General features: G+C 35.3%; 1 protein-coding gene and 1 pseudogene across 1 annotated transcript in view; one reads left to right on the top strand and one right to left on the bottom strand.

Annotated features, from left to right (window-relative positions):
- Nucleotides 1-255: 255 nt before the first annotated feature.
- LOC126020485 (lys-63-specific deubiquitinase BRCC36-like) lies at nucleotides 256-1105 on the bottom strand (annotated as a pseudogene).
- Nucleotides 1106-10701: 9596 nt separating this feature from the next.
- The window catches only part of CLVS1 (clavesin 1), a 185462-nt gene continuing 178461 nt past the window's right edge, over nucleotides 10702-17702 (top strand). The window contains exon 1 of the mRNA XM_049781959.1: nucleotides 10702-10875. The gene's annotated coding sequence lies outside the window, so the exon portion shown is untranslated. The remainder of the gene's footprint in view (nucleotides 10876-17702) is intronic.

Here is a 17702-nt window from a genome sequence, read left to right as displayed (position 1 = left end):
GCCCCCCACTACATATATTTTATTTTGAAATGAAGAAAAATAAAAAGAGGAACAAAGGACCACTGCTCCAAACTATCTCTTCCCCTGAATGGTTTTGGTAGCTTTGTCAAAATCAGTGGTGTACAGACCATGGTGTCTTGGTTACTGTCGCTTTAGTAACAAGTCTTGTGGTGATATAATGTGAGTCCTTCAACTTTATCTTCTTCAAATGTATGTTGCTAGTTGAAGATTACACCTGGCTATTTTAATCTTCCTTTATTCTAAAGAAGACAGTTGTTGGAAAAGTGCTTCCTTTTCTTGCTGCAATTCCTGCAAAAACTGTTGGGTTTTTTTCTCCAGTCTGTCCTCCAACCACTGCAGGAGGTGCCCGCTGATAGATGACGTCTGACTGCATAGGCTCTTCATGAACACTGCACCATTATGGATCTTGGTGACTAAATTCAGATATGTAAGGCTGTGGATCCTCCTATAGGCATCCTGTTCCTCCTGGCAAAGGATTTTGGGCAGCTCCACTGCCGATTCCAGGCAGACCTTCCAGATGATTGTATGAGGGGACTATATTGAATAGGGATTTCCATTTCTTGTACTCTTTTGAGCCCGTATGGATTGAAAGCAAGTGTCTGTGTTTTTATCTTCTATGAAACAGGAAAAAATAAGTCCTACAAAGTCTTGATCCATCATTTGGTACATGGCCTGTGTGCGAACATCAACATGAGAAGGCCAGACGGGATTGTGAAGGTGGGAATGATACCAGACCACCACTCTCATGGAGCGGCCCATAAGCTCGGCCAACCACTCGGCCACTGTGGAGGCTGCAGACAACTGCTCAGGAGAAATTTCTTTTGTCAGAATGGTGCAGGATGATGACAGAGTGGATGTGAATTACTCTGATGATGTCACTCTTTTCAGCAACTGTGGTTGGTTCAGATCCAATGCATGCAAATTTGGAGTCAATCCTTTGGGGGCTGGTGTCATCATAAAGCTCACTGATGCACAGCCCCATCACCTCCTCCTTCTCAGTACTCACAGCATGGTTGAGGCAGAGGAGGAAAGGGTTGGACTCCAGGTAAACCGCCTGCACCAACTGCACCACCTGCAGCGCCATCTTGCTGACCACCTTGGCCTAGGCCCACTCTTATTTTTTATTTCCTTATAGGAGTGTAAATGTCTATGTTTTATAAATGTAACGTTACTAAACCATTATATCACGAAAGTATCAATATTCCTTAGACATTGTCTATTGACTAGTATCTTTATTTTTTTAATTTAAGGAACCATGATTTACAGTATTGACAATGGTAGCATTTCATGTTTACATCCTTCTATCATCATCACTCCTTTCACCATTTTTAGCATCCCTCCATCATTGTCTCTATGTTTCTGTCTCTCCTCCCCCAGTGATATAATTTCTACTAAAGACAAGTTCTCAATTTAAAAAAAAAAGAAAGAAGTTGTATACTGTTAATTAGAAAAGACCTACTAAAAGCAAGAGTGATAGTAATCCATAATATATATAGCGGTAAAGACCTTGTAAAATGATATAAAGGAAAAAATGAATGATTTTTGAAGTAGTAATTATAGGAAAGGGACTATTAGAAGTAATAGACCTTTCCATGTTGGAAAGGTCTATAGCTTTTTTGCTTTCCAAGAGAAAAAGAATAAAATTAAGAAAATATTTGAGAAGAGTTTATTTAAAATAATATTAAGCACTAATTGTGAGATTTTACAGTCTAATTTTAAACACTAATTTGAGATTGAACCTTTGTGCTTACTTGAATCCTCTTAATGTTTCATAATTTCTCCAAATAAAGAACAAATAAAGGATCTGACTTCACCATTTACTACTTCATAAAAATACAAAGATACCTAAGGGCATAGGACTAGAAAAAAAAAAGTCTGTGAGACAAAGAATTATAATCAGAATACTAGAATATGGAGCTGATTAAATCAAACAGGCAACACACCTCTCAATTAGTCTTCAAGGTGAACATGGGGTAAAAAAAATCTGTTAAAAAATTTCCTGTGGAGGGGCGGGGTGGTGGTGCAAGTGGTAGGGCATTTGATTTGCTACACACTAACCCAGGATGGACCTGGGTTTGATCCCTCAACGTCCCATAGGGTCCCCAAGCCAGGAGCGATTTCTGAGTGCATAGAGGAGTAATACCTGAGTGTCACCAGATATGGCTCATACCACCCCCCCCAATTCCTGTGGGAAATAAGTGGACTGGAAAACTGATTACTCAAAAAAATAAGCTATATAATAGCCTATTAAAAATGCCTCATCATGACCGTCAACCTTGATTATCTTAGTAAGCAATTAGCTCAATATGAACTTTACTTGATTTTAAACTTTTTCATTATGTCATAGTGAAAGAAATATTTTCCTTTTACATAAGATTATTGATAGTTTTCCCAGGACAGATTATAATAGCAAGGTTTAGGAATATTTTCAGTTTAGCAGAGCAAGTCTGACTGTTGTTACTTTGATCAATCAAATATGGTATTTCCACATCATACAAATATTGGCTGGAAAAACACAGACATTTCACAGCTGTGATAGACCAACCCATAAATGTGGCTCCCTAAATTTCCCCCAAGGAATCCTGAAATATCAAGAAGCAGAAGATATCTAGTAGTCAAAACAAAGAAAGACTGGCCAACTTAGAGGTTCAAGTTGTAGTTCATATTCACTGTCTCATCTCTCTTAGTTTGCTAACTTATTTTGTCTTTTTAGAAGAAATAAATGCTAGAACTTATAAATGCTTAATTTGTGGTTATGTGGTTTTATGCTACTTAGAAGAATTGAATGCTTGCTGTGATCCAAAAAAAGAAAAAGTGAAACAAAAACTAAAGTTGGGAACTCTTTTCCAACTGAGAGCATATTCTAGAACTCCCTAGTTCAACCTAGCTACCAAAAGTAATGGGAAAAAACACATAATACAAAGACAAGTTTAAGCTATGATGTCAGGCTTTATGGAGAGCAAAGAATATATTCACTTTCCAGAGACCAGAGTTATAAATAACAAAATTCTTTTGCTGCCAGTCTATGAAGCCTAGTACATCTTCCTTGTATGATTTTAGAATTACTAGGTTCAGCAGAGACTAGTATTTTCTATACTTCTCCTTGAGAATAGAAAATATGGTTCATACACTGGGTATATTAGGGAAAGTAGCTGCATATAACTTTTACTGTTCTTTATAAATTTCCAGAACAGAAAAATCATATGGGGTGATGTTCTAAACTGCCCCATATGGGGCAGTGGCATAAAACCTAGATATGGGAACTGGATATAGTGACTGAAGGAATCTTTAAAGATGATTTGATTGTACACAGAAAAGGAAGGGCACTAAGATATTTTGGTAGCCCCAAGTTCTGACTATCACAGAAATGCTAACTGCTTGCCATGTAGCCTTGTGTTTGTCAACTTTTGTTAAGCCTTTACAAATAGGTGAGATTGTGTGTACAGAAATGATGTGTCTTACCTCCAGGCTGAAGGATAAGAGTAGGTTCAAGTTCTCCCTGAATGGTTCTTCTTTGCTCCAGCAATTCTTCATCTAGCCCCAAGGTGACTGCATGTAATAAAGCTCTACCTTCTGTCCAGCTCTTAAATCAAAGTAAAGAAAAATGGATATTGTTTGAGAAGCCACAGATTGCAGAGGTAACTGGTATTACAACATTACTTAGCCTAACCTTCATAAATATAATTTCTAAGATATAAAACTTTGTTTACACACTGGATAGTACAAATACCAGAAACTAACTATTATGGTAACATACTGATATATACAGCATAAAATTTGGGGGAAGACAAAATATGACTGTCGAGTAAAATATTCCTATCTTTGCAGTTTCACTTCACTCTTCATAGACTTACCCAAGAACTTAAACTTTTCAGCAGTGCAGTTATTTAGAAATGTGGCCAATGTGATATTATTTTAGCTTCTATTTGATAGATATAAATATTTCTCTGGGTTTCTCCTATTCTGCCTAGATTTTCAGATTTCAGTTTAACACCATATGGATAGAGTCATCATCTGTCAATAGATACTTTCACTTTTTTTCATCCAAACATAGATTGTAGCAAATGTAACATTTTCAAGGTCTTTGATGACAGTACAGAAATAAATAACTGATCTAGGGATGACAGGCACAGTCAGGCTGTGTAAAATATTTTTGTGATCAGGGCATACCTTCACCCTTGATCCTAGATATTTATATAGAAGAGGACACATGGAACATTTCTGTAAACAAATATGTAGTTTTCTATGTATCCAGAATTGGAATGGAACTTGAAAAGAAAGGGGGAAATGTCAGTACAATAGGGGGCCAGTGAGATAGCACAACGGTAGGACATTTGCCTTGCATGCTGCTAACACAGGACTGACCTGGGTTCAATTTCCAGCATCCCATATAGTCCCCAGAGCCTGCCAGGAGCGATTTCTGAGCACAGAGCCAGGAATAACTGCTGAGCACCACCGGATGTGCCCCCCCCAAATATCACTACAATATTAATTAGTGAATAAAGAAAAGTAACTATCTCAGATACCCTGGTTTGTAGTTATCAGGTCACATCCCTGGGCAAAGACATTCTGGGTTTCTGGAAATCAAAAGACAGATTCAACACATAAATAGATCCAAAAATACAATATACAATAATATAATGCAATAAATAATGGACATTTGCTCTAATGAAGAATTTTAAACAACACAGGCATTATCAAATATATAACAAAAATTATACCCATGGACTTTAAAGAAAACTTATATTCTCTCATTCACCCTTTGAGAAGAAATCTCTTCATATATTGTATATGTGTATATGTTCTTGACATTTTTTTTGAGCCATACCCAATAGCATTTGACATTCTTTCTTCTTTTTCAGGATCACAACTGACTGGCTTGAGGGACTCTGCAGTTTGCCAGAGATCAAACCAGGGTGGACTGCATACAAAACAAGTGTCCTGCTCACTGTATTATCTCTCTGACTTCTTGTTTTTACTTTTTTTTGTAATGGATTAAGCTGAGATGCCTCAGGTTTATTCCTAGCTCTGTACTCAGGAACTACTCCTGGAACTACTCCTGGTAGTATGCAGGGAACCAGATGGGATGAAAGCAATGAAACCTGGTTCGGCCTAATGCATCAAGTACCCTATCTTCTGTACTATCTCTTCAGTCTATTTTTGACTTATTTTAAAAATCTTCTATTACTCCCTTTCAGCTTAATGTAAAGTTAAAACTTTTAGAGATCGGAGTCATAGCACAGTAGTAAGGTGTTTGCCTTGCAAGTGGCCAAAATTGGACGGACAATGGTTCAAATACCAGCATTCCGTATGCTTCCCTCAGGCTGCCAGGAGCAACTTCTGAGGGTGGAGCCAAGAGTAACCCCTGAGAGCCGCCAGGTGTGACCTAAATACCAAATAACAACAACAACAAAAATTAAAACTTAAAAACAAATGTTTATGTGTTTGGAAAGCCTTACTTTCATTGCTTAAGAAAGTACAATTCTAGTCTTTACATGACATTTTCCCTATGTTCATGCTATAGTAATCTTTTTATGAGAACCCAACTTCAGTTGGACTTCAAGTTACCTCAATCTGCAATGACCTGTTTCTATGTTCCAAAGGTATTCCAATTTCAAAGTAGAAAGTTGAAATTCACTATAAGAATTTTTGTAGAATACAATTTAATCTATAACAAAAAATCCAACTCTATGACCTTGAGCAAGTCACTCAATACCTCTGTGTCAGCTGTTCTTTATACAGCAAGTGGAAATGATGTTACAGATTAGGTTTTAAAAATGTCCAAGACAGATCATACAGGAAAAAGCACTGAATACGTTCTAGCACTCAAGCAAATGGGTATTTAACCTGGAAAAAATGATTTTGGAATTGTGTATTACATTTATGTTCAGTTAAGTGTTCCTGACTTAGATTACATGAATACTGACCTTTAATTTTAGTTTTGGGCCACACTCAATAATGCTCAGATAGTTCTCCTGGCTTTGTATTCAAGGATCACTCCTGATGGGCTCTGGAGATTATATGGAATGCTGGGGATCAAACATGAGTCCGCTGTATGCTAGGCAAACACCCTACCCACTGTACTATTTTATTTTCAGACTTAATCCAACTTTAATAACTGATAGCCAGTTTTCTATTTAACCACTCAAATTTAGTTTGTAACAGCACCCTAGTAAAAGGAATAAACTTCAATCAAGATCCTCATCTTATAAATCCCATGTATTATAAACCATTACCCATAATTCATATTGCTCTTCTGTTTACAATGTTTAATATTGAAAATACTGCACTAGCAAATGAATGATCCTTAAAGATTATTTTATCTGCTGGTGGGACGACTGTCTGATCCAACCCCTATGAAAAACAGTATGACAGGTTCTTAGTAAACTCAAAATTGAGCTACCTTATGACCCAGCAATCCCTCTATTAGGTATCTATCTCCAGGATAGAAAAGCATTCATCCAAAAGTATGTATGCACACCACTATTCATTGCAGCAGTCAGTACAATAGCTAAGACTTGGAATCAACCTAGCTGTCCAATAACAGATGAGTGGATCATGAAGATGTGGTACTTATATACACAATGGAATACTACACAGCAGTAAGAAATGATACAACCATGCATTTTGCAGTAACATGGAAAGAACTAGAAGATATTATGTAAAATAAAATGAGCCAGAATAAGGATAAATGTCCATGGCCTGGGTTTTAGCCTCTGAAAATAACTCTCTCTCTCTCTCTCTCTCTTTTTCTCTCTCTCTCCATCATTCATGTAGTAAACCTATAGAGACTTAAAATCTTTGCCATAGGCCAAATCCTTTCTTCTCAGCTAAACAATGTTTCCTTTCCATCAATTCACGCCTTGCATAGTTTGGATTTTTTTCACTCTTTTCTAAAGGTGAAAATTATAGTAGAGCAAACATGAGAAGTGCAATTGGCAGGGCATTCTCCATGACAAGAAAAATGATTAATCAGTACAGTTAATACTTTTGGGGCAATATTTCAATCAATTTCCTCCATATTTACTGAGTCAGCCTCTGGGCTTAGAGTTTCCTTCCCAGTAGAGGCAAATACCCAGGCTCTCCAAGGAAGTCTCAGATCTTGAGTTACAGCCAGTGGAATCTATCCAGACACTGATAAACAGCCACTCATAAGGCTACCTAAGGGTTATCTTAAGGAAGTGTGTAGGGGCACAAGTGCAAGGACCAGTAGATGTTTCCAAAGCTCCTGGGAACAAGAACTAGTTCTACGAAATAAAAACTTCACCTTTTAGAACTCACTTTGAATATTTTAAAAAATATAGATGTACTTATGAAACAATGCCATGGCCAAATCATCATAAAGAGAAAACGAATTATAAAAAAATGTTTAGTATAAAAGATCATATTCCAGAAGCTAGTAGCTTGTGGTTACTCTATACAGTTCAGTGGGACTCATTACTAGGCAGGCATACCCTGAGGCTTACCATTCAGTTTTATATGAGCAATATACTTAGGGTCCCTTGTTCTCTATAAATATTTCTCAGGAGGAATATCTATCTCTCCCACTCTTATACTCTTTCTGTTTTAATACTATATTCATTTAAGCACCATGATTACAAACATGTAACTTTGGAAATACAGATAATATTGGCTAGGTTACTACTTATTTAAAAGTCATTATTGATAACCAAGAACAATGAAAAACTGATTAAGCAAATGAATTCAGGTTAAGTTAATGTACTTATCTAGTGGGGGTTCAAGAGTGGTCTGGGTTTTGGGGGCCCAGTTTCTATGAGACTTGGCCTAACTGAGATGATCTGAAAATTCCTTGTTTTCTCAGCAGCAGCTCAAGTTAGTTGCTCTGGAGACAACCAGGACTATCCAGAAGGTGATTAGGTGACACCAGGACTACACCTAGCAGGTCTACCCCGGAGGCAACATTCTGCGTAAGTAGGTTGAAAAATTCAGGGCCTATATACTTCAGTGCTTTGAATTATCACCCTAATACACAAGGTAGCTTTAAACTTGAAAAAAACTTAATATTTTTATTGTGATCAAAGTGAATTACAAATTTTTCACAGTAATATTTAAGGTACATAGTAATAATGAATTAGGGCCATTTCCACCACTAGTGTTGACCTCCCTCCACTCCTGTTCCCAAAATGCATCCCAGACCTCCCCCTGTTTGTCCCCTGGACTGCTAATGTAACAAATCCCATTTGTGTATAATTTATTGTAGATTGAGTATCGATTCTGTTGTCGTTGACTTTGGTTTGGTGTTTAAGTCTGATTGTTTTTTAATTTCCACTCAATGTACATATGACTGGTTGCTCTTGGTACTATTTATTTTGTCCCTCCATTTATGAGGGAGAACAAGATGATCCAATAAACTTGAAAAATTGTAATATTTAAAAACATTTTCTTGTGATTTTGGGGATGCATCCAGTAGTGTTCAGAAGACCATATATGTTGCTGGGGTTTGAACCAAGGTTGGCCACTTGCAAGACAAGTATCGTACCTGCTGTCATGTCTCTTACTCTACTCTACCTATTTTTGAGTATTGGGGTCACATCCCAAACCTCTTGGGAACCCTCCCTGTAATGTTCAGACTCAACATGTTGAAGTTCTATGTGAGCAAAATGGTGATCTACCATTTGAATTACCTTGCTGCCCTGTCAGGGAATGTATTACCATGACACATTGGTCTTGGTTTATATTTCTGTCAGTGACAAGAATATAGAAGGGGAAAAGAAGAGAAACCCCAAAATTAACTTCTCTCAAGGAAATATTTAATACTTCCAAAGGGTTCAAGATGAAGAAAGAATGGAATATTTAATGGAAATTAATTGAGGGGAACTTTTCCTTTTTAAAAAAAATCCACATTTATACCATTTTATAAGTTACATCTATGATTATTTATACTTTTATGATGCTATTCAGATTTAACTTATATAAAAACAAGGAGCTTCATATCATTTGGTATAATATGACTTTTTGTATAGGTTTTTGTGAATTGTATTATCTTATAAATATTGTATACATATCTATGTGGGAACTTATGGCATTAGTATTAATTAATCCATTTATTCATTCTTGGACTCTTCAAATTTTGTCCAATTTGTATGATGCTCCAGAAATAATTCTTTGTGCTTGGGAAGCAACAGTGAAGAAAAAAAAAACAGAAATTTTTCACTTGGTGCTATTGCATTCTATTAAAGATAGGTAATATTATTATATTAATAGTATTACTATATTGATATTACTATATAATATGATGTTATATCAAGTTGTAAGATTCTGGTTATTAATTATTTTGTGGAAATGATAGAAATAATGCTTTAAAATATATCCTGAGTAAATTCCACTGCTAACATTTTCTGCCTTCCAACTAAGAATGTGTTCTCTTTTCTTTTTGCCTTGTTCTCTAAATAAAACATTTTTACCAAGAGATAAAACATCTCAGGATTTTTATAAAAGAAGAAAGCTGTAGAGAAATATAAATAAAAATATCTAGTTGACCAACTTTACAAAAAGTGAACTTACCAATAATCTCATTATCCAATTTTATACTCTTACAAATTTTATACTATAATAATACTATTTTTGGTAGTCTGCTTTTTAAAACTGCCTTATAAGCATTTTTATTTCTTTGGCACTCTTAAATAAATGCTTTAATAGCCAAAATATTTTAGACTCTGTAAAATATTTAGACTTTAATGATTTTTACAATTTTACTTGTCAAAAATTAAATTGTTACTAAGCATTTATCTGAATATTTAATCATATCCTCAGCATAAGTTACTTATAGAAAACGCATGTGTACTTTAAGCTTATTATATGTTATGAAATATATTTGTAGGAAGGATACATTTTCTCACAATTATTTTAACAACATAATAGGTAGATTTAAATTTCATCCCAAACTGCTTTGTGTTACCATAAATTGCATATTTCTGTTCCTAATTTATAAAAAACGTTTATAATGCATTAACCCCTTTAGGTAATTATTTGTCAATGCCTTTGCTCCTTTTTTCGTTTAGGCATTAGCATTTATGATATATACATATGATTTTTTGTGTTTGAAATTTACATTTGCTGCTGTTTTCCCAAGGGATCATTTCTAGTTTCACATTTTTACTTTTAAGGAAGTATTTTATAAATTCAGATTAATTTTTTTTGCTGTCCTTGTTATTCTTCTTGTGTTTAAAACACTTGATCTGTGTTGAGATCACTTAAAATCACTATATCCTTAAATTACTAAAATCCTATATTTTTTCAACTTAAACACTTTATTAAGGTTTTAGGAAAAATTTTGTGCAACGAGAATTTAATCTGAGACTTTTCCAAAGCTTCGATTTTCCTATTTCTCTCTTTTCCATCAAGTGCTTAATTTTAATACCCTTTGTGAATAAAACCATTCACCTTTTACCCATAGATCTGTTATACTTTTTTTCCCTTACCTGTTCTGTTTTTACACACATATACATGCATAAGGGGTCTCTGTTTCAAAGCTTGCATTTAAAAGATATAAAGGTTATGCTTTAAGGTTCTGTGGGGGGAGTAATGATTTTGGTACTAATGTAATGAATTAAAATAAGTCTTGGTATTGTCTTGGCAGAACTGGGGATGACAACTGTGAGGAGGTGTTTAGGACCCAGGGGAAAGTGAGGCTTGCTTATAGAAGGACAGAGTCTCAGGCGCACACGCCTCCTACCCAAATCACAGCCCCGTGGAGCAGGGGCTCTCATTCACAGCTTTCTAGAGAAATCTGAGCCCGAAGCTGCCAGAATAGGGGATCTCACCCACTCAACTCAGCAGCGAGGACACCTGCAGAAACACATTCCCAGAGCAAGGCTGAGCTGCCGTGTGAAGGTATTTGTTGCCTTTTCCCCACCCCTCCCTTCTGTATTTGCTGCGCCCTCCCGTCTTTCCCCTTCTTGTATGCCATGGCTGCGGCGTTTCAGCACTTGGGTGCGTGGACAGCTCCCATCCGCAATCCCTCTGCACCCCTTTCCCCTCCTGCATCCCGTTCTCCACGGCCTCTCCGGGATCCACCCTTCTCCATCCCACGCCTGCTCAGCCTGTGCTCCCCCCGCCGCACCATCAGCACCCCCATCTCCACCATCGCCGTCATGATCTCCACCATCACAACCCTGTAACTACGGTCAACGCAACTGAGTCTTGTCACTTAAACAAAGCCCCGAGGTGACACAGGGGGAAGGAAGAGGGAAGGAGCCTAAGTTTTAAGACGTGGGAAGGAAAGTTCAGGTGGACGACATCCCTGTAAACAAAGAAAAGACGCCTGAACCAGAGAAAGGAAAGTGAAGCTAGGAGAGAGACTCCCCTGGCAGGGCAGGGGGACAGATGGGGCACTTGCCAGACACCAGCAGTCAGCCAGCTGCCTTTTAGCAGATTAGAGACTCGTTAGTTCAGGAAATTAGCAGGGCCTGGGGCTTAGTGGTATTCCTGTAAAACAGACATACAAGCTTATTCCATGCCTCTGATTTTCCAATGGAGAATCACCAGGAAGCGGGGTGGCGGTGATTGATGACTCATATGCACCCACACGCCTGCTTTTCTTCCTAAGTGTTTATGGCAGAAACTCTGGAATTAAGTTTATTTCGAAAATGTTTTGTAGAACAGGCTGCCCAAAGGTGAACTCTGTGACGGGTGGGAAAATTAAAGGAGGCCGATGAAAGGAACCTCACAAATGAGCTCTTATCGGCAAGTGCTATTTGTTCAAATGTCTCTTCCTGTCTACTTATTTCATTTCAATATTTCAATCTGAAACCACTCTTTGGATCAAAGGAGATAGATTCCTTGTCCAAATGGTCAAAGTGGTAATGATATTCAGAGCAGATGGTCTGGCTTTGTTCATCACTAGTCAAGGACCCACTTGGATTTGGAAGGCGAGATTTTTGTGTGGTTTTGCAGTAATCAGGCGATAACACCATTTTCCTATAACAGTAAAGGGTAATAGAGTGCAAAAATTGAAAAGGCATTTTATGTAACTGTTCTATCCAGCTCTGCCTTCGTAGTGCTATCGTTTTCTATCAAGTGAAGAGAAGTTAGAGTATTTTTTAAACATCTTGAAGATCCAAACCCAAGTTATAAGAGCTTTGTGCTTTATTAATTTTAAGTAGCTAAAACTTAAGTGAATAACAAATAAAATTTAAGAACCTACCTTATATGAAAATCTTTGGATATCATGATTTTAATCAATTGTTGCACAACAAAATATTGGGATATTTTAAATTTTCCTAAATGAGATTAGCATCTTAATTTTTCAAAGACTCTCTTTTCTCATTGAAATGTCAAGTTATGTGAACAACAAATTGTAAAAAAAAACACAGGTAGATTTTTTTGAAATACCCTTATACATTCTTTACCTCTTTAGAAAGAAAAAGTCAGTGAAGTGTCATTTAAAAAAAAACTTGCTTGTAATCAAAGTGGACACAAACAACAGTCTTCTATAAATGTTAAGGAAAAACTCATAAAAATATTCTCCTACAATGAGAAATTAGTAATATTTTACCAAAAGTTATTGCTGATAGTAATTACGTACACTTTGACATAATTATTCATGTAAATCTCAGAACTCACATTGGCAAGCAAGTAAATATATTTAGTAAAATGGATATTGTGATCATTTAAAAGCCTGTCCTTAGAGTGTCAATATTCAGTCATCAAGATCTCCCATATGTGTTGGCAAAGAACATTTAAGAACAGACAATTAAAGTATTTATATTCCAATTTTAGTTGCTTCAAACCAGAAATACAAGCCAGTGCCTCCAATAATACTGTCTTCCTAGGTTTAATAAATTTCTGGAAACTAGAAAAATTGCACAACCATGCTGCTTCTTGCAATTTATAGGCATGTCTCAGAAATGGTGTTTTTTTTTCTCACTGAAATACTATGCTGAGTTTATTAATTTTTATAGTGAGCCACAATCCTGGTTTTATCTATTATTTTGGTCGGTTTTCTATTAAGAGATATTTTTATTAGGGAATATTTCACTTTTGTATGTCTCCTAAACAGAACTTTTTGCTTCTGACAAAGGATTTAAAAGTGAACAGAACTTAATTTTTCAAATGAGTGGCATCCCATATACTTTTGGTAACACAGGTGTGTATCATTTAAGAATCATGGAAAGTAAAAATGGAAGGTCATTCATTTACCCAAATAGGGTCTGAAATTCTTAGGAGTATTGCTGTCTATTCATTCTTGCAAGCTTTACACAAGAGCACATTAACCCTCAGAAGTTTATTCACTTCTTTTTTTTTTACCAGAGCCATTCTTCCATCCTTGTCAAAGAACTAACTCTAAATCACATCTTCTCTGCTTTGTGCTTACATACAGTGACTCATACAGAGGTGATAACTGCGGAGTGGGTTAATGAAATAGAAAGTCTGATGAAATGCATTTATATCAGAAATAACCCTCAAAAAAATCCCCTAAGCCAAGAGATATTTTTTCCTGTTGTTAATCACTCCATTCAGAGTCTCCAAAGTAAAAGTATTTCAGGGTGAATTATAATAAGTCTACAATCCCTAATGTCAATCCACTCTAAGTGATAAATATCTCTAAAGAAAATTGTGTTCAAATTCTAAGGTAGATTTTCCTTTTAGATCAAAGTTTCCTTCTTTGGTTTGATTCTTTATGATGTAGAAATCAACTATTTACACATTTGTGTTTGTTTGGGATATACTCAGAGTTGGTCAGTGTATAACTTGATTATACACTCAGTACGTCACAAGTTCTATAAGAACAAGGCCTTTAATTTAAGCTTTAGTCAGAATAAAAGAACAAAAAAGAGTTTTTCTCCTTTCTTTTTCTTTCCCTACTTTCTCATATACATTTTTCTCATATTCTCTTGCTTCCTCTATGATTCCTTTACTTTATGCTTTAGTTGATATACAGAACATTCAAACATACGGATTATTCTGAGTGCCAGTGCATAAAGGAACTGCTACACTGAGGGTGCTTTTTATCCTATTTGATTCTTTATAAATCCGTTAGACTATTATTTCCCAAGCATTCATGCATATGTAAATTGCTGGTGATTCTATCACCTATTCAAATAGGTCCTAAAAACCTTTCAGCTATAGATGCAAAATTATAGTCAATAGATTTGAGAAACAAAGAGCAATTTCTTTCAGGAGAGTCTCTCCACAAGTGAACAAGTAGCCCTGGGCCCATTTATCATTGTACTTGGCTAACAGATTGGACAGTTCAATATTTGGACAGGCAATGCATGTTGCTAGGAGTAGTTGTGGCCACAAAAACTATCCTGGCCATCTTGGGGGAGACATCTAGAGCCATACCTCGTGATACTTAGGGACACATGTGTAGTTGGAGTCAAAATCCAGGTTCTAGAGCAATGCCAGGAAAGCACTCCAGAGCTATTTTGATGGTTCCTTCTTTTCATTTTTAAAATAGAAAGTATCCTCACCTTTTAGTCTGATGACTAAATACCAGCACTCACAAATAAAACAAATGATACTATGTTCTGAAACAATATGAGCCCAATAGTCAACTTCAGAGGAAAGAAAATTTTACAAATAACCTATTTGCATACATCTTACCTATGTGCATACCTGTTTTATATTCACCAGCACATTTTCTTAATTCTGATTCCTGCTGTTATCATCCTCTACTCTGTATTATCCAGGAATGGTTCCCCTCAAGTGGATGTAATGGGGAAGATACCACGTGGAAAACGGGGTGGGTAAATTCAGTGTTCCTCTTAGCATGAGCCCGTCTTTTTTGCATTCCCTTGAAACTTTCTCAAAAAGAAAGGTCAATTTTAAAGAAATATTAATTTCCATTGCTAAAGAAGAGTCAAGTGGTTCTATTTGCTCTTTTTCTCATATTCCCTTTACTTTTGTTAAGCTTGCACAAAAAAAAATCAAATAATCTACTGTTAAAAAAGGGGATTTTGGTGGCAAGTGAATTATTATGGTGATAGTTTGATGGCATATAAAACATTACATTGCCTCAATATCTTTTCCTATAGTTGCTTTTATTTAAATACAGTGAGGTATAAGGGAAATACTATAACAATTAAATCCTTTTCTGCCAAACACAGTGAAGAGGGTGAAAATTTCCCATGCCTTTCCTATAAATCATCTTCTCCTTCAGCTCCTTAAATTATTTTGCACACAGAAAACACAATATATATGTTTTGTATATATATATATTTTTTTTTATCACTAAGGACATGATCTTCTGTGAATTAAGTCCACTTCAGTTGAATTTTAAACTGCTCTAATTCTGATCTGGCATCTATTTTGGAGAAGAAAGTCTCAGTATCTTTATCCTGATGGAACTCATTTCAATTTATTTTTCATCTTTCTTAAGAGCAAATGGGAGCAGATGACTGTTTTAGTTGTTATTTCAAAGGGAGCCAAGGGAATCAGACACAATGAATATTAATGGACAAGGGCAAGCCCTGGGCTAGGACTGAGCTAAAGGTGATGAAAAGTTGACTCTGAGCCAACGGCTAAATTCTAGTCAGGCTACACTTCCAAATGATTAAAGGTCTCCCTTTTGTCCTTCCAGAATATTCCTACTGTCCTTAACACAAATAGTTTATATCTGCAAATTGTCTCATGTTTTATTAAATTCAATGAATTGGGAGGTGGGGTGCTTTGTTTCTTACAGGGTAGTTCATTTGCTTAAACTTGTGCAGAAAAATCCTATAAATCTTGATGGTCTAGCTCAAATTCATTTGGAAAAGATATTCCTTTTTGATCAACACCAAAGGATGTTATATTCCATCAATCCCTGTGATTTAAATATAGACTCTACTGGCATGAAGGGAGCATATCATCTTTCAGAAAAGATTTCAAATAGAGTTATACTTAAAAAAGATTTTTGCTCACTGTGATTTTCAATTTCGTTCTATATGTATCAGCAGCATCTATTTTTATTTCATTCAGTATAAAAATTCTTTCAACCTCTTAGGAGAAAATACATAGTCTGTTAAAAATGTGAAGTGAGATTTTAGAAAGGTAAAGAGTCATCACTGTGGCTCCTTTAATTCAATTTATGTTTGAATTTTTGAAACATAACTTTCATACTTACTGTTGGTTGAGGCAGGTCATTAAACTTCAATGTAAAGAGCTCTAATCACTGGAATTAATATTTATCTTTTTTTGTCTAAGAGAAAACTACAAATACAGTTTTCCATTTTATTAACTTAAATGTATATGCAATTTGAAAATGTTTGATTACTATATACAAGCTATTGTTATTCTTATAAATATAAGAATTCTTAGATTTCAAGCAGTAAGAAAATTTCTGTTTTGCTTCAGTTTTGTTGGTTGTATTTGTTGTCCTTTTGGGGCCCACACCTAGTGGTGCTCAAAGTTTACTTATCTAGGTCTGGGCTCAGAGGTCACTTCTGGAAGACTTGGGGTACTCTATAGGGAGTTCTAGGAAGAAAACCAGGTCAGCTACATGCAAGGAAAAGACTTTAACCCTTCTACTATTTCTTCAACCCTATTATGTTTTATTATACATTTTACATTTCTGGTCATAACTATTTCCTCCATCTTTTTTTTAAGTTAGGAAAATTTTATTGCATTACTTAAATTATCTTCCTTAAATATGTACTGTGTGGGAGTGTTTCTGCTGTGTGATATGCATACTCAGGGCATTTGTCTCCCAAGTCCTATAGAAAAAAAGTAACTTGTCTAAAAGATAAGGAAAGGTCATGGACAGAACATGAGGTTGGGATCACATAGGTTCGGGTAAAATTCTAATATGGCTTTAATTTATAAAAATGTTTTATAAATACTTTAATTTAACAAGTAATAATCTATTTTTAAGCAGTGTGTGAAGAGTAGCTGTATAAAGTTAAAGCCTTAGGCATATACCAAGTATTCAATGCATGTTTGTTTATTCTTCCCACTTTAATACTAGCATAATCTATAACTTTAAGCTAGGTTCACAATTTTTCTGTTTTAATGTTATCTTGTTTTCCTAAATATAATCAAATTATGGTATCAAAATTATACTGTATTATATGAATGTGGAAACCTTTTCTGAAGTACTTTTACTGTTATTTCACATGGTTTTCAGCATTTTCCAGTATATTTCTCTTTTTTCTACCTATTAAAGAGTCATTGTAATAACTGAAAAAAAGTTAATTTATATAAATGTTTTGAAATAATACATGCATGCACTTATATGTATATACAAATTGGGACTATACTTGTTATACTTGTGTTACTGAAGATTATATAAATTATAGCAATAGTCTAAAATTACAAAGGTAAATTGATTTAAATTATTGTACTCTTTAAAATTTTTCTGCCCCTAATTTCCTTGATCCAGAAAGTAGAATGCGTATTAAATAGGTGGGTGCACACATGTGTATGCATGTTTGTATGTTCAGAAATTATACTTCTTTAGACTGCATTTTATATAAGAAATCATGTAAATGGGTTTATTTTAGTAGAACTGTTAGATGAAGTTTCTGTTTGGAATCTTTGGACATTATGATTTCAAACATTATGATATGGAGATCATTTTTTTCCTCTTCTTACACAAAAATCCCCACTAAATTTCTGATTCGTTAGAAAAACCTTGATTAGAAATGGAAGTTAATTTCTACCTTTTACTTCCAAGAGAATGAGTAATTCTCCATGTATTTAGAGTTAACTATAAAGATGAAATTTTTTGGGACCCAACT

Source organism: Suncus etruscus, chromosome 10, assembly GCF_024139225.1.
Source record: "Suncus etruscus isolate mSunEtr1 chromosome 10, mSunEtr1.pri.cur, whole genome shotgun sequence".
NCBI lineage: Eukaryota > Metazoa > Chordata > Mammalia > Eulipotyphla > Soricidae > Suncus > Suncus etruscus.
The sequence above is the reverse complement of the archived record's forward strand: the minus strand, read 5'-3'. Positions and strand labels throughout refer to the sequence as shown.